A 25,366-nucleotide genomic window follows, 5' to 3' on the forward strand; every position below is an offset into this window, starting at 1 on the left:
GTATTTCTGAGTTCCTGAAGGGAGATTTTTATGGGGTAAAAGAAATAGCCTGAATATTTCAGATTTCAGCTGGAGAGAGTCAGTACCATGGAAGAGAACTGTGAAGAAAATCCTGAAAGTTCATAAAATTTTTGAGGGCTGGCAGTGGTCCTCAGCCCCGGCTGTGCATCAGAATCAGCCAAGGATGCTAGTACACGCCTCCCCAAGGGAGTCTCACACAGGCCCACAGGGGACAAGCACGAGGGTGCTCACTGAGAACTGCTGGGGCTGGAGGACAGCTGAAGGCAACGTGGGTGTCCATCACTAGGAGAATGGAAAGTCAGGTGTGAAGGATGCTGCGCAGAAATGAGAAGCCAGGAACTAGATATTCATACATCAATAGGACAGAACCTTAAAACATAGCATTGAGGGAGAAAAGGAAACAAAAAATGAAATTTATGAATGTACATGAAAAACACATACACCCAAACAACCCTAATGTTTATAAGGATACATGTACATTGGAGAACATACATAAAACACACTCAGTACCCTCAGCAGAAGGGGACGAGAGGGGAGATCAGGGATGAAGAGGTCAAGTATGATAAAGAAAATTTAAAAAGAGGTTCTATGAAGGCACTAGCGATGGTAAAGTGGTATACGTGGGGGAGTCTGATCAATTCTGTGCCGGGGCTTCAAAAAGGAAGAAGAAACGATTCAGGTTAAGGAGATCCAGCTGAGGCCTAGGTCTGGGTCATTTTTAAAAGCTCCAGAGATTATTCTGGTTTCCTTCAGGGTTGAGCACTTGGGGCCCACGCTGAACACAGGCGGGTCTGTAAATAACCCTCCAGAGAAGAGGTGGCTTTGGAGAGAGGACGAGGCGGTGGTGGAGACAACGGGCCCCTAGAACATCAGCTACTGTAGTAGGATGATGGCTTTATGGGTAATTCTCTTCCTGTATCTTCTAAATTACTTTGAATGCCATTGTACTGCTTATATATTTTTGCCCTTTTGTTTTTAAGTAGTTCTGAGTTTCTAGGGAGAGCCAAGAGCCATGAGGAACTCAAAAGCCACTTGAGATTTTAAAGCTCACACTGAATAGTAGCAGGGGCCAAATTCAGCAAAAATAAATGCTAAACTGCAGTTGAAACAAGAGTTAACACTGTAAGATAGGAAGAAGTTTCAACAGTTACGCTTAAAACATTTGTCCTCATGTGTTGCATTTCACCATCTAAATACAGGAAGTGCATTTAATCTTTTCTGTCTAAATAAATGCTATGCTTATGAAAAGAAAGTGAGCATGAAGAATGGGGAGAACATGTCGGCTGGGTCTTCTGGGAAGTAGGAGCAAGACAAGATGAAAAGTGCAAGAAATTTATTAGAGGAAACATTTGCGAGAGAAAACTAGGAGAGAGCCTGAAGAGGCTGAGAGAGCCTGGCTTCACAGCACAATGCAGATCTGACGCTGAGTGAAACAGGAAGGGAAGGAAAAGTGGGTGGAACGACCTAAGATTGCCCTGCAGTGGAAAGAAGGATGGGCCTGGCTGTCAGGGAGTTTCCAAGCTTAAGTTACCAGTCAGAGGAGGCCACGCCCTCCATCAATAGGCCCGCCTCCATATCCTTGCCACACTCCCTCATTGGCTGGAAACAGCCTTGGGAGGCGTGGTCTCGGTATGAAGAGGGATGAGTTTCAGGGCTGGGCTGCTGTGGGTGATTATGCTCCCTGCAGTTGGAGATGAGAGATGCGTTTTCCTGGCCAGCACAGAGATCCTCAGTTTTGTTAGTAAATGTTTGTGAAGTAAGCCTAATGTCTATGCGTGGACTACGATAATGACATATCATTCATTGAGTGGTGGCACCTCTTATTTGTGAGGACAGTCACTAACTGGCAAGAATTTAAAAGTTTTTCTAGGACTTGCCTGAAACTTTCACTCAACTTGTTTTTGTGATGACAAGATTAAGGAACATGGAAGGTGGAGGAGAAAGACACGTGATAATGACAGAGAACTTGCTTGGTGCCAGGCCCTGTGCTGACTGCTTTACTTGCCTTCTCTTTCTCATCCTACCAATAGCCCCAAGAGATTGATGCTGGAACCAAAATGTTCTTTTGTGTTTGCTTCTCCCTGAACTTCAGACCCCTCAGACTCTGCCTCCAGGGAGGTTTATGCTGCTAGATTAGAAAGCAGAAGCCGTTCATATCTAACCCGCCGTTCTGGCTTTTGTTTTTGGAACCATGAGTTGCTCAGGGAGAAAGATGTCAGGGGAGGAAGACTGCATGCTGGGCAGCATGTGGGGGAGATTCCTGAGGAGGCTCCTCAGTGGTGAGCGGACCTGGCTGTATAAGAACTGCCCAGAGAACATAGCAGGACTGCAGAGGGCCCCGCGTGCCCCCTATAAGGATATCAGCACTGTTCGTCCTGAATCGATGATGATAGGCCTTGGTTGGGGGCACCACGTTGGCCTCCTGGATGCTATGCCATATTAGGGAGAAGGACAGAGCACCAACTGACCTACCACCAGCTTGGCAGAGTGGAGACTTGGAGACTAAATTTGACTTAAAGAAAGTAAAAAGTGTGATGTTTCTGGCACGCCCATATCTATGGAGTACGAATCACAGCCATTTCATACTTGTTTTGTGTACGTATAGCGGGAAGTCCAACTTTAGTCATTTTTTAGGGCACCCTCCTCTTAGGGTTGTACAAGGATCCTGGGGCACACAGGAGGAAGACGTCTTTGGGCCTGCAGCCACATTATGCAACTCTGCCCCCTTCTCCGCCCGTCTCTGGTTGTGGAGTTGCATCTGAGTGGGACACCCTTGTCCAGTGTCCTTCCCAGGCCAGTGAGGCTGTTCAGGTGGTGGGCTGCCCACCTGGCAGCCTCTGCTCCCTTTATGCTTCCTCACAAGACACGTATCTCATACTGCTTCTCATTTCTCAAATGTACTACATCCAGATTAGTTAGGGTAATGCCACCTGTTGCAACAATCAAACCCCAAAGTTTCAGTGGCTTAAAAGATAAAAGTTTATTTCTTGCTCACATGAAAAGCAGGTATTCTTGGCTGGCAGATGGCCTTCAGGAACCCAGGCACCTTTCATCCCTCCTAGAGCCTTGAAGTTCTCTGTACCCATCCAACAGCTTGTGTGTAAGACAGAGAAAATGGGGAAAGGTCTACCTGCTTCTTAACCTCCTTAGCCAGGAAGTGCCACAAATTGCTTCTACTCACAGTCAATTGGCACTAGTCACATGGTCTCACCTAGACGTAGAGGAGTCTGGGAAATGTAGTTCCTGACTGGGCAGCTCTATGAGGGAAGGGGAACGTGAAGGAGCATGAGTCTTTGCTATACAAGTGGCCGTCCTTGTCACACACTCCATAGTCCCAGTTCTAGCTAATGACTACACTTCATACTTCAGTGGAAAATGGAACCATCCAGACCTTTCCTTATCTTCCTAGTACCGAGTCCACCAGAAGACGTACCCACACTCTCTGCCTTCTCTCTTGTCACTGGTGTAACAGGATGTTACATGGTCCTTTCCTTATTGTTTCCATTTTGAAAAACACTCCATTTGAAAAACAATGCCAGAGGTGCTCAGTAGTCCTAAATCCTAAAGTGGAGTGCTAGACCACAGTGGGAGGCAGCCCCTAAGATAGCTCCCAGTGGTCTTCATCTCCTGGTATTCATGCATCTGTGTAATTTTCTCCCCTTGAGTGTGGACTGGGCATCATGTTTCACTCCTAATAAATAGAACACTGCAGAAGTGATGGATGCCACAATGAGATTAGATCATAAAAAGATGTGGCTTCTGTTGGGCTCCCTCTCTCACCCTGAAGGAATCCAGCTGCCATGTTTGAACTGTCCTATGGAGAGGCCCACATGGCAAAGAACTGATGTCTCTGGCCAATAGTCAGTGAGGACCCGAGCCCCACCAACAGCCATGAGAGCAAGCTTGGAAGCTGATCCTCCTCAGTCAAGCTCGGGAAGACTGCAGCCCTGGAAGACATCTTGATTGCAGACTTGGGAGAGAGCCTGAGCTCGAGGCACCCAGCTAAGCTGTGCCTGAATTGCTTTGCAGGCCCACAGTGTATTGTTTGCTAGGTCTCTTATAACAAAGTACCACAGAATGGGTGTCTTAAACGATAGACATTTGTTTTCTCATGGTTCTAGAGGCTGGAAGTCCAGGATCAACGTGTTGGCAGGTTTGGTTTCTCCTGAAACCTCTCTCCTTGGCTTTTAGATGGCCACCTTCTCACTGTGTCCTCACATGGCCTCTCACCCATCTTATAATGACACCGGTCACATTGGATCAGTGCCCACCCTTATGACCTCATTTAACTTTAATTACCTCTTTAGAGGCACTATTTCCAAGTACTGTCGCATTCTAAAGTACTATTCAACACATGAATTGTGGAGGGACACAGTTCAACCCATAACACACAGAAACTTGAGATAATAGTGTTTGTTAGGTGCTAAGATTTGGGGTAATTTGGTACACAGCTGTAGAGAATGAATTCAAGCATCTAGACGAGACTTTCTAAGAGGCCTTGAAACCACTTCTGCCCATAACGTCCTCCAGGCATCTCCGAGAAGGCTGGGGTTTCCCTGGGCAGGAAGTGGCTGGTAGTGAGGATTGCTTTGGAGAGAAATGTCAGGGTGCTGAGCTGTGCCACCTCCACCCCACCTACCCACACCACTGGGGGAGAAGGAGGTCATCCACCTCACCTTAGTCAGTGTGGGAAATGTTAGGGTTCAGGACACGCTACCCCCAAATGTGGCACCTTGGCATACTGAATATTTTAAGCTGAAGGGGTCTGAGGAACAGCAGAAGCAGAAAGTTCACTCTGACCTTCCTTTCCTGCCCTTCTCCCCGAAACAGGTCATAAAACCCTCATGTGAGAGGTGCCCTCCCTATACCCAGGGGAGAGGAGCACCCTACTTTCTGAAGACAAAGGGATGCCAAGAAGAATCCTAATAACAGACCTTGCTAAGTTTCCCCCAATTTACGACACTTACCTCATACTCCTTAGCTTATCACATTTTTACACGACTGCCCACTCTTCATCAAACCCAGCATAAAAATACACAGTTCTTCATTTCCTTTCCAATGTTCCTGTGTCACATAAAACTTAAGTAAATTTGTGTGCTTTTCTCCTGTTGATCTGTATCAGTTTAATTTTCAGCCCCAGCCAGGGACTCTACGAGGGTTGAGGAAAACTTTTTCCTTCCCTACAGAAGCTTCAAGAGAATACTTGGAGAGTCTGAAGTGTGTCCCCTGGAGTTTGGAGGAACAGTGGCTGGGACTTGACTCTGCCTGGGGAACTTAAAAGGGAGAGGCTGTGCTTGAGGGTGACCCCAGCAGGCTGCAGAGCTGAGGGAGTGGGCCAGGGGCAAGCCTGTGAAGAGCAGCAGGACCTGCCACCCCACATAGGCCACTTTCACCTGAGGATTATTTTGAACTGAAGGCAACTGAGAAGAAGCAGATACAAGAAAAGCTCCCTGCCCTCCCCCTATTTGCCTAAAAGCAGGACGTACAGTTATAAAGGTGTCTCCTCCCTTCTCTATCAGAAAGGATAGATAATTCTAGAACTTATCAGCACCAGAAGACTCTACACAACAAACCTTGCTAAAACTAGCTCTTCTCTACCATTAATTCCTTCATATATTTGCCTTCTTACAATGTGCCACCTCTAGAAGCTCAAAGTTCTTTCCTTTTGTCTTGTCACCTCTCTAAAAATGTATTCTTCTTTTGTTAAGATGCTATATAAGCCTGAGTTCTAACCACTCCTTTGAGTTCTCAAGGCTGAGTGCTCCCAAGCACATACACCTGCACATGTTAATAAACTTCTGTTTGTTTTCTTTTGTTAATGTGTCTTTTGACAGTCTAATTTGCAGGGTCCAGGGGGAGAATCTATGATGTGCAGAAGAAAAGATTTTTTTCCTACCCTACACAAATTTCCCAGGGGCCAGATGTAGGTGGGTGGAAGCGGGCTGGATTTGGGGGGCCTATAAAGGGACTTTGGTGAAGGGGTTGACTGGAGGGGCAAGGTGACCTAGCAAAGAGGGTTACTGCTGGAATTCTGGGGATTGGGGGCTTGTAAGCCAGACCTCCTCAAACTCGACCATGTGTCACATCACCTAGGGTCCCTGTTAACATGCAGATTAGGATTCAACTGGTGTGGGTGAGCCTAAGCTCTCCATTTCTGCCAGGGGATGCCTAAGATGCTGGCCCCTGGCCCACGATGACTAGCAAGATGGTAGGCAGAAAGCTGGAGGAGGCACCCTTAAGTGGGTAAAACACCCTCAGTGATGGTGGGCTCTCACCTAAGGTCCTCCCCTGAGGAAGAATCAGTGATTACGTATTTGGCTTAGTCACGGTCACAGTCACGGTCACGGTTACGGTCACGGTCATGGTCATGGTCCCTTGAGGACTGCAGCACTCATGAAAGACTTTGCCTGCCTATTACTCATCTCCCTCCTCCCTCACAGCCCCAAAGCAGCAGCTGGGAAAGGGGAAAGAGAGGAGTAACCAGCATGTTTCTCTTTTCACCTTTTCCCCTGTGTACAAAGCAGGCCCAAGCTGAGGAGGGGGCAGCCTTTCAATTGGATGGAGATACAGAGTTTCCATATCAGATGGGACTGATTTGATAAGCTGAAAACATTTTTTTTTTACCCAAAATAAACTGAGGAGCTGTGGGATCTGCCTGAGACCTCACTCAGGGGCTGGAAGGAACTGCCCACAAAGGGGGTGAAAAAGGCAGTTGGGAGAAAGAACAAGTGGCTTCCTGCCTGCACCCTACTGAGTTCAGCTGGTTCCCTAAGCTGGGAGCCCCAAGAAGAAAGGGCCCCTGCTGTGTCAGCCCCCCAGGTACCTCGGCTCTGGGCCCTGCCTCCTGCTCCAGGGGCCACAGCCCAAACCTGCCCACTTCTCCTGGATCATCAGCTCCTCTTCCAGCCACGCACTAACGTGAGGCTCTCTCCTCTTTAACAAACCAAATCCTTGCCCCAGCCCTTGCCTCACTCAGCCACTGTTCCCAGGAAAAGTTCTCCACAGAATGGCCACATTTTCTCCACCTCCTTGCCTCTCATTCACTTTTTTTTTTACACATTTAATTTGGGAAATACGTATACAAAAAAGGGTAAAGCAAAATTTTCTTGCTCCTCCGACGAGTAACGAACTTCTCCGAGGCTTCCTTTTCTTACTGTCAGTAAGGACACCGCCTTGCTGTGTTATGAGAACACTAAATAACTCTGCCAACCACTGGAGACACTAAATAGATCCTCAATAAATGTTGGTTCTGGCGGAGATAAGAAACCCCTGTGGGCATCGGCTGGCCTGTGTCCTGGATTTCCTTCGCCTCCCTCCCTGCCCCGACCAGTCCCACCAGCTCATATCCTTCATTCTCTGTGGCCTGAGCCAGAGCTGAGAATTGCAAAATGAAATCGGCAATGCAAAGGGCAGTAATGAGGCTCCAGAAGACCACGCAATCTACCCACCAGCCCCCAGTGCACTCCCTAAGGCACAGTGCATCCCTCAGGTCCCGGGGCTGAGGTGATCTCTGGATCTCTGTCCCTTATTCCACATTGGTCACACTGTCTTCTTATGCCTCGTGTGCTGAGGGCATAAGATGTGCCAACTGTGAAGCCAGGTGCTGTGTGCTTTCAGAGACTTACAACCCAGTTTGCTTCCTGTCCTCCAGGAGGTCATCTGAGGGGACAGCAAAGCAATCAATTTCCAAATCCGGACAGACTTCATTCGGGAACAGCTGTGTGGCCTTGGCCGAGACACTTCCAGGACACCCATTTCTTCATCTACAGAATAGGGAGAGTAAAAATCTCGTTGCGGGGCTGTTTTAAAAATTGCATAGTGCAATCTAGCTCTCAGGATTGACACGACAGGAATTTTTCTGTTTTGTTTCGCCTGTCGAGAAAAAAATGGAACAGCCTCCTAAGGAAGGGAACTTCTTTCTAAAGATAAGCAAGCATGTTGGAGATGATAAATAATACATAGGAATGCGCAGTATAATCTGAAAGACAGAAAAGCAGTTTGAGGAATTTTTCAGTTCTGTTGATAAGTACACCCCAGCTTTGCTGGTGAAAGGTTATGTCAATGTCCAGGCTTTGGTGTGGCCACTAGGGGGCGTCGGTTTGTAGAAACATCATGACTGCCAGTAATTCCACTCGCCCGGTGGAAGGCTGAAGAGACAGAACACAGCTGGTTGCCCAGAGCTCAGCTGGGGCAGGTACTGAATTTTCATTTCACTTCTCAACTTAGTTCTTAAACCATGTGACGAATATAATAAAAGAGACTGCCAAATGCTAAGGGAGTGAGAGAAACATGCATGTTGGTCTTCCCCTTGTAAAATACCTCCTGGAGAACAAACAGTATTATGTTGCTGTGCTGTTAGATTCTCGGGGCTTGGAGAGCACATTATTACAGGAGTTAATTAATACAGATTCCACAATAAGAAGTGAGCATGGAACATCGTGCTGTGGGAGTTTTCTTACTTGATTTCTTGAGGGATTTCTTTTGATTCACATTTACCTGGAAATTCATGTAAAACATGAAAACATGGTTTGCATTAATTTCTCTCTTAAATGGTTTCTGTTTTATTTTCCCTTCTGTGGGGCTGGGGACCAACAGCGCCCTGGGAGCTGTCCTTCTCACCCACTTTACTCAGGATTAAAAAGAGGATATTCGCTACCCTCTAGTGGCTGGCTCCGGTCTCTCTGCCAGGTAGAGACCGCGGAGGAGCCAGGCCAACAGCAGCGCAGAGCTGGTGTCCACGGGAGGAGAGCCTGAGGAGGTCTCCAGGCGGGGCAGGAGAGGCAGAGAGGAAAATTACTCCCGCAGGGAGGCCAGCCTCTTCTGCTCCCCTCCCCACTCTTGGGCAGGGAAACAGGCCCAGGTACCGGCAGCTGCAGCAGCTCCCCCTCCCTCCGGGCAGTGCCCAGGAGGCCCTGGCCCCTGGAGAGGCCACGAGGGCTGGCACAGGGAGGGGGAGCCAGTGTGGAGGCCACTCCTGCCTCGTGGCTCTGCACTGCGAGTGGAAGGAAGGGGGGCGCTGTGGCCTCAGGGCACCCCCTCACCTTGCTGCGCCCCCGTGGGCATGCTATGAGAGGTGAAAGTCCTCTGTGGTCCCACATCCCAAGTTCACTATGTCACTGGCTGGGTGGCTGGCAAGCCCTCCATTTAGGAGTCTGCATCTGTGCCGGTCGTGGTGGGAGTAGGAAGGATTAGGGAGCCTCCAAGCAGAGGGAGTGGTTTCCTGTTGTGAGCTTCCCTGGGGACCCTGAATCCTGCACAGACCGCCTCCACCCGGCCCCCTCCTCAGGGGAGGGGCCACAGTTATCTGTGACTGTTCAGTATATTGGGATGCAGAGCAGGGCAATGCTGTCCCCCAGCTCTTTCACACTTTCCTGACTCTTTGAGGTTGTAATGAATCTAAACTTTAATAGCCGCATGTGGCTATTGGCTACAGTATCAAACAACGCAGTTCTAGAGAGACCGCGTGAGAGGGAGAACTTTGTAACCCGGGCGCTGTGCATGAAAAGGGCCATCTCAGGAGTGGATTCAGAATGAACTGTGCAAGGTTTGAAGTGAAGGTAGGAATGGGATGGGATCTGGTCAGATGCACACATCCATTCATCCATCCACCCAACGACCCTGTTCCACCCACCTGCTAACAGTGTTCAAATATGTGTAGTGCATCCTACGGTTGGCTCCCCCACTAGACAGGGACTGGAAGCTGAGACTCTGTCCTATTCACCCTGTTCATTTTGGTATCCTCGGTACCAAATATAGTACCCACCATGTAGGAGAATCTCAAAAGTTATTTGTATTGAAGGAGTGGAGCTGTGCTGGGCCTTCGGGGAGATGCCAGGATCAAGCAGACATGGACCCTGCCTCCACCAACCTATGGTCCAGTAATAAACGCTCGTGTGAAAGCACTGGCACTGTGCCTGACACAAGTAGGCCCACATAAATATTAGTTTCTTTCCTCCCTTCTTCTCTTTTATTCTCTCTAGGACCTGCCCTCCAAAGATTTCCATGAAGAAGATGAAGTGCTTGAGGGTTTAGAAGAGGCAAAAATTAATTGTGTCTGGGAGAGCCAGTGAAGGCTTCCTGGAGGAGGTAGCATTTGATCTGGCTCCTCCAGAGCTCTAAGCAGTACAAACAGAGACATAGAGTCATGCTGGAAAACGGGAATGTGTGCGGAGGGAAGCAGACAAGTTCAGTTTTATTCGTGGAAAGGTGCATGAAGGGAAGAGGTAGAAGAGAGGGTAGGGAAGCCCTGTGGTTACTAGGTTAGGGCAGGCTCCAAAGCCAGGTGTTAAGAACCTGGGTTTCATTACCAGAGAGACCAGACAGCCCTGGGCCTGACCCAGAGGGGCCCCTCCATCCCTCCCTTCCTCCCCTTTCCCACAGCCCTAGTCTTGATGGTTCTTGGAGAACTGAGAAGCTCACCTGGCAAGCAGGCCTCTGGTATCTAACTACTCTGTGATGACTGAGGGCTGCCAACTCTGCTGAGCCTCACTTCTTTCATCCGTAAAATGGGGGTGATTCTACTTACTCTTTAAAAACACAAGTGAGAGCACACTGTAAATATACGCTGTTCTAATCTTTTTCCACTTTGGAAAATTTTCCATCTCAGCACATACAGGGTTGACCCTATATTCACTTATATGCCATTATCTTAATTACATTAACCACTCTTCTCTTTGTGGCTATTCAGGTTAAATCCATAAATTGGCATTGCTAAATCAAAGGTTACATGAAATCTAAATATTGACAGAATTACCAAATTGCTCTCCATAAACAGTGCATCAGTTTCCACTCTCATCAGCAATACGTATAAAAGTCTGTTTCCCTATGTCTTCAAAATACAGTGTTACCAAACTTTTTGGGTTTTTGCCAATATGAAAGCTTTTAAATTGTTATCTATTTGTAGTTTTAATTTACATTTATTTTATTATGAGTAAGGTTGGGCATCTTTTCAATGCTTAAAAGCCATTTGTATTTTCTTCTCTGGGAACTGTCTATTTTTTAGCCTGGGGTCACTTCAATTTGGTTGTTAGTCTTTTTCTTATTGATTTATAAGAGTTCTTTATTTATTAAGGAAATTAGCTCTTTGGGATATAGTTGCAAATGTCGTTCATGGTTTGTCATTTCTCTTTCACTATGTCTATTTTTTTTCCCATGCAGATATTTTTTCTTTTTCTTTTTTTTTTGAGGAAGATCAGCCCTGAGCTAACATCTGCTGCCAATCCTCCTCTTTTTGCTGATGAAGACTGGCCCTGAGCTAACATCCATGCCCATCTTCCTCTACTTTGTATGTGGGACACCTACCACAGCATGGCTTGCCAAGCAGTGCCATGGCTGTACCTGGACCCAAACTGGTGAACCCTGGGCCACGAAGCAGAACGTGTGAACTTTGCTGTGCCACCGGCCAGCCCGATATTTTTTCTTTATGTAATCAGATTGCCCATTCTTTTCCTTCATAGTTTCTGAGTTTTGAATCATGTTCATAAAGGCCTTTCCTACTCCAAGATAATAAAAGAAATCTTTGATCTATTTAGGGGTGAGGAAAGAGGCAGGGAATTCTGCTTTTCTTTTTTCCAGATGGCAGTCACCCCAACACCATTTCCCAGGATTCTTTTAAGCAGAAAGAGCCATTCAAGAACCACTCAAGGGCTCTGCTTAGAGGAAGAACATGTATTGATCTAAATGCTTGATGTGTTCTGAATGTCGTTTTATTTGATCCTCACAAGAACAATGTGAGGCATTGATATCCTTGTTTCTCAAATGAGAACCTTCGGAGAGACTGAGTAAATTGCCCAGAGTCACACAGCCAGGAAGTGGCAGAGCTGGGATTTGAATACAGGTCTGTCTGACTACAACGTCTGTGCTCATTCCACTTGCTAGAATTACGATTCAGAAAGGGAAACATCTATACAGGCTTTTACTGAAGTATTGAAGGACAGCTTCTCAGTCTTATCCTCTCCATTCCTTCCCTCCAAAGGCCTCCTACACTGTGTGGCCAGAGCTTCCCATGGCCGGCAGACGGAGGTGCCTGTCCCAGCAAAGCTGCCCACTCGTCAGGAGCACCGGTGAGGAACTGTTACACAAGCAAGGAATAAACTTCTGTTGTGTTCACTGAACTTTTGTGGTTGGTTTGTAACAGCAGCTGGCATGAACCTAAGTATTACAATTGTTCAGTGGGGATGGATTCCCGAGAGACCGCATGAAGGGAGTTCATCTCTGAGAGCATTTCCTTCGGTCTGTCCACCGGTCCTGGAGGCAGTGGGTCCTTCTCACCCATGCGCCCCTCCGTCCCTCCCTCCTCTTCCCCTCTGCCTCCCCTTTCCCACAGCCCTAGTCTTAACCATCCTTGGAGAGCTGAGAAGCTCACTTGGCGAGCAGGCATGTGAATATATTCCATCGCACATTCAGGTCAGAGGTTGTTAACAATCTTTGTTTCCACTTTGGAGTGGGCTAGAGGAGCAGAGAGAGGGCAGAGGGGGGAGGGAAATTCACAGGCAACACACAGCAGCGCTCCGAGGGAAACCCGTCTGCCTGCTGCGCTCTCCTTGCCTGGGCTGCTGCGGGTGCTACGTGACTAATTTCCCACCAGCCGCTCCAAGCAGGACACGGGCCCAGCGGGGAGTCTGCCTGGCCTGGTCATGACATCAGCTTTCGTTCCTGTTCTTTCTGCATCTTATCAGTCGGGGAAAGGGCCCGGGCTTTAGGCATGTGTCCAAAGATATGAGCCAGCCTCAAAGCAGCTCTCTTTGGCCCAATTCATGTAAGTTATGCTCTGAGAGGTCAAAGAGAAAGGTTAGGCTGTCTGTAAATGATGGTGGTGGTGGTGGTGATGGGAGAAGGGTAATGGGAGCGATAGCAGCAAGGCGAAGATTCCAGAGGCGTTAGGGGGCAGTCTCAGTAGGAATTTAAAAATGCCTCCATGGGAAAAGTAAAGACCTACGGTTGAAATCAGTCAGACTGTTTCCTTTCTGTTAATAACAGTGTCTCCTGTCCTTCCAGATGTTAAGGGGCGTCAGAGTGGGTGACATGAGCTACTTGGTGCTAACTACTCCCTGGCCTTCTTCTTGAGCAACCACTTGAATGTCTTTTGGCCTCGAATTCCTTAAATTTTAAAACTGATTCCTCTCACTCCCTAAGCACTGCCAGTATGCTGCAAGGATAGAAGTCCATTTGTGCCTTCCCGGTTCTGCTACCTTATTTTTTCTCTACAACTCAGCTGGGGTGTCATCTTTTCCAGGAGAACATCTCAGATTCCCCTCACTCTCCAAGCCAGGACTGGTTGAATCTCCCATCTCTGTGCTTTCAACTCTCTGAACATACTTTTAACATAGCCTCACCCTCCCTTCCCCTCTGGCCCTCTCAGCAGATGGTAAACGCCTTGAGACAGGGATGGTTCCCTACCCGACTCTGCATGTCCAGCTCATCCCAGTGCCTCCCAGAAAGCAAATGTGTCCAGCTGAACTCAACCTTCTTAGCCAAAGTGGAATATTTTTCTACAGATGGTGTTAGAAAAGTAAGCATCAAATTATATGAAATTGGATCTTTGGACTTTGACACTGTATGGACCTGACCCTTCAGAAGAGGAAACTGAGGCCCTGCAGATGAAATGGCTTGTCCAGAGCAGAGCCAGGTGTCAGCAGCCGGACCGAGATATGAGCACCTTTACTGGTGGAGCAAAGCTTGTCAGTGATGGCAGAAACCTTCCCTGGGCTGAGGTTTGTCCTATAAAATGGCCCCAAACATGCTCATCAGCCGGGGTGGTCTTTGGCCCCCAAAATGTAAAAACTCTCTGGCCTCTGAATTTTCTGTCTTTTTTCATTTCTACTACATATTCTTCTTTCTTAAAATTTACCTTTTATTAATTTTGATTATAAAAGTATAAAAATCTTATTATAGAGATTCTGGAATATGCTGAAAAGTAAAAGAAAGAGAAAATTGAAAACTATTTGAATTTCATCAGCCAGAGACAGCCTGTATTATTATGGTTTATCGCCAACAAATGAATGCATGTGACTGAGATCAACCTGTATGTTGAATTTTATGTTTTTTCCTTTTTGGATTATTGTTGGATTGTGAGCATTTCTCTAAGTTCTTAAAAATGGGGTGTTTTCTCTGCAGCCTTTGTGCCATGAAGCTTTTCAATCAACACACTTTGTTCTGCATTAATTTATAAATAAAAAGGAGCTTGGGGCCGGCCCGGTGGCGCAGCGGTTAAGTTTGTACATTCCGATTCTCGGCGGCACAGGGTTCGGTGGTTTGGATCCCGGGTGTGGACATGGCACCAAGCGGCAAAAGCCATACTATGGTAGGCGTCCCACGTATAAAGTGGAGGAAGATGGGCATCGATGTTAGCTCAGGGCCAGTCTTCCTCAGGAAAAAGAGGAGGATTGGCAGTAGTTAGCTCAGAGCTAATCTTCCTCAAATAAATAAATTAATTAATTAATTAATTAAAAGGAGCTAATAATGAAAATAAAAAGGAAAAATGCTACATAATCTATTATTTGTAATAGCTACGATTTAGTCTATATGGATATACCATATTTTATCTAACATCAAGGCGGTTTGCAATTTTTCATTGTAATAAATGAAAAATGTGCTTATTTCATCATCTCACTGTGATAAAACAATATCTTTGTATGACATCTCTGCCGGTATTTCTGATTACTGCTTTGGGAGTCACGTATTGTTTACGTCCTCAACTTTGAGGAAAAGATTTTTAAAAGACGAAATATTTCAAAATTTAGGATCAGCTCGAGAGATCTGTTTTTCAAGTTGTCTTAAAAGCATTGATTACATTTCAATCAGAAAAAGGAAAAGTTGTTTTTTAACAAACAGCACAAAATACAATATCGTGAAATGGTGTTAGGTCTAGCCTGCAACCAAAGAGACCTGGCTCTTAATATCTGAAGGAGAAGTTGATTCCCCTTTGTACCCAGAGCTGTAAACTAGATGTTAACTGCCATCATGTAATGCTATAGAAGAGGTGTTGCTTTTTGAACTGTTTTTTCCGTTTGTATAAAAGTTAAATAGTTTGAGTTCAAAGACAAAGAAACAAGAAAGAATATTCTGGTTCTTAGAACATGGAAGCCAGCTCCTGGATTTAAGTTCATAGCCATAGAAAATGCCACGGCAAAATAAAGCTATTTCCCTAATAATCTGCTCACAGCAGAGATTTCCATCTGAAGCCTCAAAATATGAATTTTAAATATCTGTAGCATCGTAAAGTATATTTTAAACAAGGTAAAAGCTAAAACAGAATTCAAGTTTGACATTAAAAATGAAAGTGAGTAATCAAATTGCCCCCTCAGTGTTCTGTTTTTAGGTTGTGAATGTATTTGTGTTGTGGAAGTTATACAGATAGTAGATTATGGTGATTATACTTTTGTTTCACAAACTTACAAACATATTTCTATTATATTAATATGGTCCAACTATCAAATCTTTGCTTATGATGGAATGAACACTAAGAATAGTTTTAAAAAGGAAACATTATACCTCAAAACAGCTTTCAGTATGGCATGTATTTTCCAATTTGCCTTGCATCATTTTTCTTTTTTAATCACTGGAGAAAACTGCTTAAAAACAGGATTAATGATGGGCAAACAAGATTGCTATGGAAAAGAGTTTGAGGCTACAAGCAATTTTGAGCTCACATGGGGACTAAACCGCTGAGGATGTCTTCCAAACAAAGACTCAGGTTTCAGGGAGCGTTCCCCAGGAGGGCAATCGGCAAGATCATAACGAGGGGAGCCCTCCGTGCAAATCTCTCGCAGATTTCCAACAATTGCTCCCATTTATTGACTCATCACTGTGTACCAGGGGCTGTGCTGGGCGCTTTGCAAACATTATGTCATTTAACCCCCTCCCATGCCCTGCAAGGCCCTGTGAAATAACTGCCCCATTTTACAGACAGAGAAGCCGACGTCCAGAGAGGTCTGCTGTCTCACCCAGAAGTCACGTGGCTGGAGAGTGGCTGGGATTCAGTCCGGGTTTGTGTGCTGACAAAGCCCCAGCTTTTAACTTCCCACCCCTAATGCTGCCCCATTAGGCAAGTTTTAACACTGAGAGAAAAGAGAAAATAGAGCAGAAATAATAAAATAAAATAAATAAATTAAATAAAATAAATAAAAATAGAGTCCCTCCAAATTGGATTCTAGACTAAAATGCAGGAAAGTGCAGTGCTTTGTCAAAAGAAGAGTCTGGGTTCTCAGTGGACTCTGTGGATATGCAGCTTCAAGAGATGAGAACCGTGAACGCAGCAGAGTGGGATGCTCAGTCGGCAGACTCAGGCCCCTCTCTCCCTTCCCCTCACCTCCCCCTGGAGAGGAGGCACTGCCCTGACTGCTCCCCAGTCCTGCTGCCACTTTGTTCCAGGTCCAGCCTCGCCTCAGAATCTAGACGGGCTTGCCTGCCTGGGTCCTAGAGCCACACACCCACCTGCAGCCCTGTGCCGGGGGCTCTCCGCTGGCCGAGGTCAGGATGGCACCCACCCTGAGAGGAGAGGGGGAGGAAGCCCCGTTTCCCCCCAAATGTCCCCTGAGTTCTCTGATCTGACTTCACTAATAATGAAACTCATGCTCACTTTGCCACTGTGGGTCCTCCTGTCTATTTGAAAAACCCAGAAGTGGGAGAGGAGGAGGGGGAGAAAGGGGGCAGTAGGGGATTAGGCCCTGGCCCCCCCACCCCCCCGATCTTCCCCCACTCCCCCCACACTCCCAAGTAAACCCTCCCCTCCACCACATGATCTGAGATCAAATGCCTTTACCCTCAAGGCCTGAAGCTGGGCTGGCCTCTTCATCCTCTTTGGGCCCTAAAATCCTATGAAATTGATTCAAAGTAAAAAATAGACTAGAAAAAGAAATAAGGACAGGTCACTTAGAAAAAAGAAAGATGCTTTCGGCTTTGGGCTATTTAAAACCTAACCTAAAATATTTATATTTAGAACCTAGAATATTAAAAACCAACATTCTTTGAAAATATCATTTTTAGAACAAAATTCAGCCCAAGTGAATTGCTATTGGTCTCCTGAGATTGTCACAGAGAAATCTTTGATAACCTGGCCTTATAGTTTGTCTTTACCTCCCAATTCTACTTCGGTAACCCAAAACATACCCACTCTCGGATCCTCTGCAGCATGGAACTGACCATTGCTAAGGCCTCCAATCCTGTGTCCCCTTCTGATCACAAGCTCCTCTCCTCCTCCCCGTCTATCCTTCCACCACATTCGACCATGAGTCCTTCACTCCTGCCTTTCCAGCCCTCCAGAGAACATGGGTCTCTTGCCTACCTGGGATCCGTTTCCCCTTTGTCCTCACCTGCTGTTCCTCCCACACATGGCCACTGTGGTCTAAGGGGATGACAATGGGAGACGTGTGACTCAGGCCTGCCCAATATCTGTTCAATAAATAGTCGGATGGTGCTTACTTTGAGCCAGGCACTGTTCTAAGTATTTCATAAATGTTAATTTATTTAGGCCTTAATAATTAATTAAGCTTTAATTAACAACCCTATCAGGTAAGTACTACTATTATTCTCATTTTATAAATGAGAAAACTGAGACATAGAGAGGTTAAGTGACTTGCCCAAGGCACACAACCAATCAGCTTTGCTTTCTTCTGACTAGTACGATTGGTTCAGGGGTGGACATGCAACCAAATAAGAACCAACAAGATGCAATTGTCAGGACTTCTCAGAAAGAGACTTTTGTTCTTCTCCCCTGCACTTGCAGTCAGGTGGATGTGAGGTGCAGTGCAGCCAGCTGGTGACCACAGGGAGAAAGCTTCTTTGAGAGGGGAGTCATCATAGAACTGAGGGAAAGAAAGAGAGAAATTGAGTTCCCATGACAAAATAGGAGCCTCTGACAAGCAGTGCCTGAAGCCGGATCTATTCCTGGCCTTTTCAGTTTGGTGAGCTAGTGAATTATCTTTCTGCTTAAAAAAGTTTGGAGTGGGTTATCTTTCACTTTGCAACCAAAAGATTCCTAACTGGTACGGTTCAGTTCATCAACCTCATAATTCAGTCTAAATATATCTTTTACTATTATCAAGTCAATTGACGAGAAAAGTGAGCATACTTTAATGACTAAGAACACTTAAATACTTCAAAGTTTCATTTTGGTAGCATATTATACCAGAAAAATCATGATTCATACAGATAAGCACCACTGTGCACACTCGTATAACTTTATGAGCACAAGCATGCACGCCCTGTTTTTTTAATCAAAAGGCCAACGCTTCTGTAAATGTCCAAGTCAGTCTCACATTTACAAAAAGTCTGCACAGAAATGGCACCAATGGTATTCCTACCTCCATCCTGGTGTAAGGTCCCGTGCCTAATTTAGGGCCCTATCAATCTGTTGAAATACTGGCGAAATCAGAGTCTCTCGATGATCCTTGTTTTTGTGGACTTTCTGCACATTTAATGCTGTTTGCCCTCTTGTTTCTTTATTCTCTTCCTTGGATTCTATGGGAGTTCACTTCTTTTGTTTTTGTCTCCACTTTTCCCACTTGTATCCCCTAAGTGTTGGCCTTGTCCCAGGTTTGATTCTCACCAGAAGTATTAGTATAGTGGTACTTAGGATCCAGGCTTAGCTGCTGTAACAAAAGACACCCTCCCCTCAAATTCACCAACAGCAGCAGCTCAGACAAGCTCCTTCACTGGCTAGCCTGGAGCTACAAAGGCAGCCCAGGGGAGGCAGGCGTCTGCGGTCCACCCGTCAGCCAGGAGCCCGGGCTCTTTCTGTCCTGCTCTTCCACCATTCCTAGGAGGGGTCTCCTCATTTTCATGTTCTAAGCTGGTTCACCAGCACATCAGTGTCCCAGCCTGTTGAAGAGGGGAAAGAAATGGGAGAAAGGAAGCAGCTTCCTTTTTAAAGGACCTGACATAGGAGTTGCATCACTTCCACTCATGTCCCCTTGGGCAGAACTTCGTCGTATGTCCACACCAAGGTGCAAGGGAAGCTGGGAAACATCATTTCAAGCTGGGCATCCGTGTGCCCAGCTCAAACTGGGAAGACTGGATCCTGGCAACAACCAGCAGCCTCTGCCCAGCTTCCCTGTCTTCTTCCTCTGTCTTCTCTCCCTGGGCACCTCACCTTCTCTCCTGGCAACAGCTCTGTCCTCGACACGGTGACTGGACTTCCGCACCCGCAGACCAACCTGCACTCTCTTCCCCCAGCTTCCCTCTGCCTTCCCTGTGCTCCAGAGGAACCATCCACACTCCTGGTCATTCAGGCCCCAAATTTTGTATCCTCTTCAACTCCTATTCTGTGCCCTGTGGCTCCCCATTCCCCCACCTCTACTGAGTAACCCCCAGTGAGGGCTCCTGTCCCTTACTCTGTTTCCTCCTTCCCCCAGTGGGAGCTGCTGTGCCAGCCCCTTGCCTGTCTCTGCGCATCCAGGCTCTCTCCTGCGGCCCAGCCTTCCCCATGGCTAGCCAAGAAACATTTTAAAAGCATAACTCAGATCACGTTATTCCCTTCTTTGATCACAAAACCCTTCTTTGACTCTGTTTGCCTATGGCTGGAAGTCAGAACTCCTTGACAGGCAGTTTCAATTTACCCTTCCAGCATTTTCTCCCAGACTCTCAGAGTCATAAACTCTGGGTACAGGAATGTGTCACCATGCACTAGTGTGCCCTGATCCCTCCTATTTTTGGCTCAGGCTGTTCCTTCTGCGGTTCTTCCTGTTCACTCCCCATCTGCCTGGCAAATCCTACCCACCCTCCAAGGTCCAGCTGTCATGCCACCTCCTCCCCTCTCCCAGCCACAAGTCCCAGCACCCACCCTGCCCGCCACCACCCCAGACACCTTAATTCTCTGCTTTCAGCTCTTTGCTTATAAACTCTCTTTTGGTCCTTGCCCCAGTCTGCCTCTATGTGCCCAGATGCCTCCTCCTTGAGGGATGGACCTGAGATTTGTCCCTCGGGTGCCCCCCTGCCCTACACTGCAAGGTCTAGTGGTGTCTGCTCCTTCCTGTTGCAGGAATTAACTCTATGAGCCTTTCTTATTAAAGTGCGAAACTTCCTGAGGGGAAAGGGCACCTCTGTGGAGGGAGCTTGCCGCCAGGTTACTGGAGTCCACAGCGCCGGTGTTTGCATATTGGCCGGCCCACTGCGCTGGTGGCTCTCCCTGTGTCAGCATGACGAGAATCAGCTGCCGCGCCCTCTCACGCCAGCTCCTGCCAGCACAGCCTCCTGCCTTCCAGAGCTGTTGAGACTGTGGCAGAAATGCTATCTGTAACCCGACTCAGGGTTAAAAATAACCAAGGTCTGACCCACTCAGAGCCTCTTCTGATCTTCCAGGTGGGGTAAGCTTTTCCTGGCAGCACACGTGCATGCTTTAAAACGACCCCGCTCCACCGCAAGCTGCCTGGGGCCTTTCCTCTCTGGGCAGAGAGCCTCTCTTGGCCCAGCTTTGGGGAAGGCGCTGGCTTCCTCTTTCCTGGTGGGGCTGACAGAGGGCAGTGGGTCCCACCCCTTCATCGGCTTCCCAGGCCTTGGGTGGAACTGCGGAGGTCACAGCCAGATGTTTCTGCTAACAGACACCGGCCAGAGACACGGGCCCTGCTAGCTCGACTGGCTGAGCGCCCCTTCACCCCCAGCCCCAGCCAGCTTGCCAGAGCCCCTCAGCCAGCAGCCAGCATGAGGCGAGCTGAGAGCAACTGCTTTGCCTTCCTGTCAGCCAGGAGGGACACTATCATCTCTGTTCCCCCAGCATCTTTCCACCCAAAGTCAAGGCCAGATGGAAAGTTCCAGCTGAAGTTTTTCTTTGGGAGATTGCCATTGGGGGTAGCCACAGTGCGGAGACTGGGCTTCTCTTCCTGGCCGGGGCCAGAGCCTCCTCTTCAGCTCCAGGCAAGCTTCAAGTCTCTGCCATTTGAAGCATGCCTCCAGGCAGCAGATGACACCTGCAGGTCTAAGACAGGAGCAGCCAAGTGCCCCAGGCCGTGGGACTCTGGGGTGGAAGAATGCAGGAGGAAAAAGGAGAAACCTGTTTGAATGTTGGTCACTAAAACCCAAGACTCCCTTGGGTGCCTTGATTCCAGAATTGTCCCCTCTGGTGGAATCCTGAAGAATTCTGTGCTTTCTTTAACACAATCCCACCTTTTCCCACACAGCCCTACTCGCACACACATACACATTACCATCACCACCGTGAAATACCAGCAGGAAGTGGCTCAACTGAGGGTGGGATCAGAACTCATCCAAGGAAAGAAGCTAAAACAAGTGGAGCTTGTATTCTGGGCTCCCTCTCGCCCGGGTTCCTTTAGGTTCTCCTTGACCTGAGGTCCCTTGCAGACCCATCTGGGCCAGCTTTTCTCTCAATCACTCAACAAAGAATTGATCAGAACCTATTAGGTGCCAGGTACTGGTGTCACAAATGTAGGACCAAATCTCAGTCCCTAAAACCAGAGGAACGGGAACTGTAACTTTATTTTTCTAAAGCTTAAAACTATTAAATTGACTTAAATTCTATTTTGAGTCCCCATTTAGTTAGGCAAGTTTGCAGCGATTCATGGAAAAGAGGCTCACTTTTTTTTACCTCTCAGGGCTTTGTGCCCTTTCTCGGGCTCAAGTGGAAGAAGTGTGGCTGCAAAGCTGAAGGACAGGTCTCCAGTCTTCAAGTATCCAGGTTCCGGAGATCCATAAAGGACCCGGAGGTGCAGGCTCAGAGGAAGCTCAGACTCTCAGTGACTGATGAGACAGCTGGCTCCCGGTGCAGGAAAATACAGGGCAGCAACTGAGCATTCTAAAAACCTCCTGAAATCACCTTTTCTTCTCCCTCCCAGGGCTCCTTGGTTTGGGCGCTCCTCACATCTTGATGCACTATAACAACAGGTCATGGTAACAAACAGTGGTTCTTCTGACCCCAGAACGGAGCTGCTCCTCTTCTCCATCTCTGGTCATGTGTCTTGAAGGGAAACTGCCGTTGTCTTGAGATCTTGTTATCTTGGCCACTATTGATTGGACCAGGGATGGATACTTGACCCAAGCTTGGCCAATGAGAGCACTTCCCTGGGACATTTGATCTCGGGACAGAGGTGGTGAGTGTCATTCTCTGGTACGAGTGATAGTGTGAGATCTGAGGCCCAGGACCAGAGAGCAACCATGTGTCATGTAGAGTAAGTCAGCCTGAGAGACTGAAGCCAACACACAGAGAGGATCAGAGTTGGCTGCAGAACCCGAGAGGCCCAGCAGTGATCCAGACCCAGGTTCCAGGTGTTCCTGAAGCCCAGCAATACCTCTGCCCTTCCTGTGGCAAGGGAGCTAGTAATTCTACTTCTTGTTATTTGCATTTGGGTATTGCTAATTGCAATATAAAGGGCATGATAAATATATCTTGTAATTGTTCTCTCCGCCTCCAGGCTTGCCAACCTCCAATCCTTTCTCCAAATGGCTTCCGTATGGATCCTTCTAAGTTGCTGGTCCAGATACACCATCTTCCTGCCCAGAACTCTTCAATGACTCCCAATCATGGAAGAAAAAGTTTCAAATTCTTTATGGCAATCCTGTAGACTCTGTAGGCATCTGAACCAACATTTCCAACTTCACCTCCTGCCTTTTCCATTTCTTCAGCTTATGAAAGCCTGCTCCCTGGTGCCAGGACCGTGCCACACAGCTCTAGGGATGGCTTAGACCTCTCCTTCTGCCTGAAGTGCCATTTCCCATCGAATGGACTCCAACTTGTTCTTCAGGATCCGTCTCTGATGATGATGATGATGATGACTTTGCCAATATGCAAACCCAAATCAGCTGTTTCCTTAGCTTCAGTTTCAAAGCACTTTATTCATTTACCATTCAACACTTGTTTGTTGAGCAACTTCTACGTGTCAGGTACTGTGCCAAGAGCTGATAAATTCAAATGACACAGTTTTTGCTCTCAGGGAATTTAGAGTCTAGTTGGGGTGGGTGGGAGGCAGGTAGGGAATATAGATATATTAGACAGGGTGCTTTCAGCTCCAAGTAACAGAATAACTCACTCAAAGTGGTTTAAGCAATAAGTCCTATATTATAACACATAAGAAGTTGAGAGGTAGGCAGAACTGAGAGTTGATGAATTCAGTGGCTCAGTGGTGTTGGGTCTGGGGATATAAGGTGGGATAAGGGGTCTACCTTACAGGACATCTGTGGGATTAAATGAGTTCATGCTTTTAAAGCAACAGAAGAATGGCAGGCACATAGTAAGGTTTTAATGCATTAGTTATTTATGAGCTCAAAGATGCGTGAACAACCCATTAACGGATGAATGGATAAACAAATTGTGGTTTATTATACAATGGAATATTACTGAGCTATACAAAGGAATGAAGTACTAATACATGCTACAATGGGGAATAAATCTTGAAAATATCACGCTAAGTCAAAAAAGCCAGACACAGAAAGTCACATATTATATGATTCCATTTATAGGAAATATTCAGAATAGATAAATCCATAGGGACAGATTCGTGGTTGCCAGGGGCTCACAGAAGGGGAGAATGGGGAGTGACTGCTTAATGGGTCCAGGGCTTCCTTTTGGGTGATGAAAATGTTTTGGAACCAGATAGAGTAGGTAGTTATGCAACATCGTGAATGCACTAAATGCAAATGAATTGTTCACTTTAAAAAAATGGTTAGTTTTATATTATGTGAGTCTCACCTCAATAATGGACAAGGTTGTTCTTTGAGATGTGGTCTGAAATAACAAAACATTGGATATAATCTAATATCCATCAAGGTTAAATAAATCAGAATCTATCCATACCATGGTATATCAGTTAGCCGTTAACACAAGTGAGCTAGAGCTATATATAATAATTTGGAAAGAACTCTAATCATATTGTTATGTGCAAAAAACAAGTCATAGAACATTATAGCGTGATTCTATTCATCAATTATAAACTGATATGTGTATGTGTGTTAGCTTATACAAGCATTAAAAGGGGCCTAGAAACCCACTTACCTGTTGAGAATGGTTACTTTAAGGGAGACATGAGAAGTGAAAGGGGGTCGTACTTATTACTTTATATACTGAAGTATTTTTGAAACTTTTATAATGAGAATCTAGCCAGGAGGTACAAATTGAAGCAAAAATGAGATATCACTTTATATGCATCAGATTGGCAAAACTGGGAAAAAGTTGGGGGCTGACCCCGTGGCCTAGTGGTTAAATTCAGTACACTCTGCTTCAGCAGCCCAGGTTTGCAGGTTAGCTCAGGGCTAATCTTCCTCAAGCAAAGGAAAAGGAAGATTAAAAAAAAAAACTGGAAAAAAGTTTAAGACCTATTGCTAATGAGGATACGGGGAAATGGGAAGAGCTATGGCCTCTTTGAAAAGTAGTCTAGTGGCATCTATTAAAATAAAAATACGTATACATTTTGACCTAGTAATCTCATTCTTTTTTCTTTTCTTTTTTGAGGAAGATTAACCTGAGCTAACATCTGCTGCAACTCCTCCTCTTTTTGCTGAGGAAGATTGGCCCTGAGCTAACATTTGTGCCAATCTTCCTCTATTTTATATGTGAGACGTCTGCCACAGCATGGCTTGATAAGCAGCGTGTAAGTCCACGCCTGAGATCTGAACCGGTGAACTCCAGGTCACCAAAGCAGAGTGCAGGAACCTAACCACTTGTCACCAGGCCGGCCCCATCATTCCTTTTTATAACAGTTCTATTGAGATATAATTCACATGCCATACAATTCACCCATTTAAGGTATATAATCCAAGGGCTGTTAGTATGTTCAGAGTTGCGTAACCATCACCACAATCAATTTTAGAACTTTCCTCTCTATCCGTTAGTAATCACTCCCAGTTCCCTACAACTCCTCCCACCAGCCCTAGGCTACCACCAACAACCTATTGCCTGTCTCTTTGGATTTGCCTGTTCTGGACATTTCATACGTCCAGAATCATACAGACTGTGGTCCTTTGTGATTCCCCTCTTTTACTTAGCACAATGTTTTCAAGGTTCATCCATGTCTGCACTAATCTTGTTCTTGGGATTCCATTCCATACCCATAAAAGTGCCCATGCCTCAGGGCATCTTACAAAAATGTTTATTGCAGAAATTTTTATAACAGTAAAAAAAAAAAATAAAAAAGAAAAGAAGAGAAAGAGAAGAAAAACTGGAGATGCTGTGGACACTCACTAATGGTGACAGAGCATGCACACCACAGAATATCACACAACAGCTACAGAGGAATGCGTTAGCACTATGCCAGTTGAATTAGAGGGAATTTCTCAAGAAAAAGGAAGATACAGAAGAATGCATATAATTTTATAATTTAACTTTTTTTTCCTGAGGAAGATTTGTCCTGAGCTAACATCCATGCCAATCGTCCTCTATTTTTAGCATGTGGGCTGCCAGCAC

The 25,366-nt window shown here is 46.4% G+C and overlaps 3 long non-coding RNA genes across 6 annotated transcripts; 2 read left to right on the plus strand and 1 right to left on the minus strand.

Annotated features, from left to right (window-relative positions):
- The first annotated feature begins 7,709 nt into the window (after positions 1-7,709).
- LOC103565055 (uncharacterized) lies at positions 7,710-14,214 on the plus strand. Of its 4 annotated transcripts, none has more exons than XR_011543113.1 (4): positions 7,716-8,215; positions 11,179-11,857; positions 11,996-12,083; positions 13,018-14,214. It is a non-coding gene; the product is annotated as an uncharacterized lncRNA (long non-coding RNA). The 4 variants fall into 4 exon arrangements; XR_011543114.1 differs by having other exon boundaries at positions 8,138-8,215; positions 11,212-11,857; XR_011543115.1 differs by having other exon boundaries at positions 8,147-8,215; positions 11,179-11,445.
- Positions 14,215-17,462: 3,248 nt separating this feature from the next.
- LOC139085087 (uncharacterized) lies at positions 17,463-20,205 on the minus strand. The gene is made up of 3 exons (XR_011543117.1): positions 20,059-20,205; positions 18,324-18,840; positions 17,463-17,825 (listed from the first exon to the last, which is right to left on the minus strand). It is a non-coding gene; the product is annotated as an uncharacterized lncRNA (long non-coding RNA).
- On the plus strand, positions 20,149-23,954 carry LOC139085086 (uncharacterized). Its single transcript, XR_011543116.1, has 2 exons — positions 20,149-20,319; positions 22,383-23,954. It is a non-coding gene; the product is annotated as an uncharacterized lncRNA (long non-coding RNA).
- Positions 23,955-25,366: the final 1,412 nt, after the last annotated feature.

This window comes from Equus przewalskii, chromosome 8 (genome assembly GCF_037783145.1).
Source record: "Equus przewalskii isolate Varuska chromosome 8, EquPr2, whole genome shotgun sequence".
In the NCBI taxonomy this organism is placed as follows: Eukaryota; Metazoa; Chordata; class Mammalia; order Perissodactyla; family Equidae; genus Equus; species Equus przewalskii.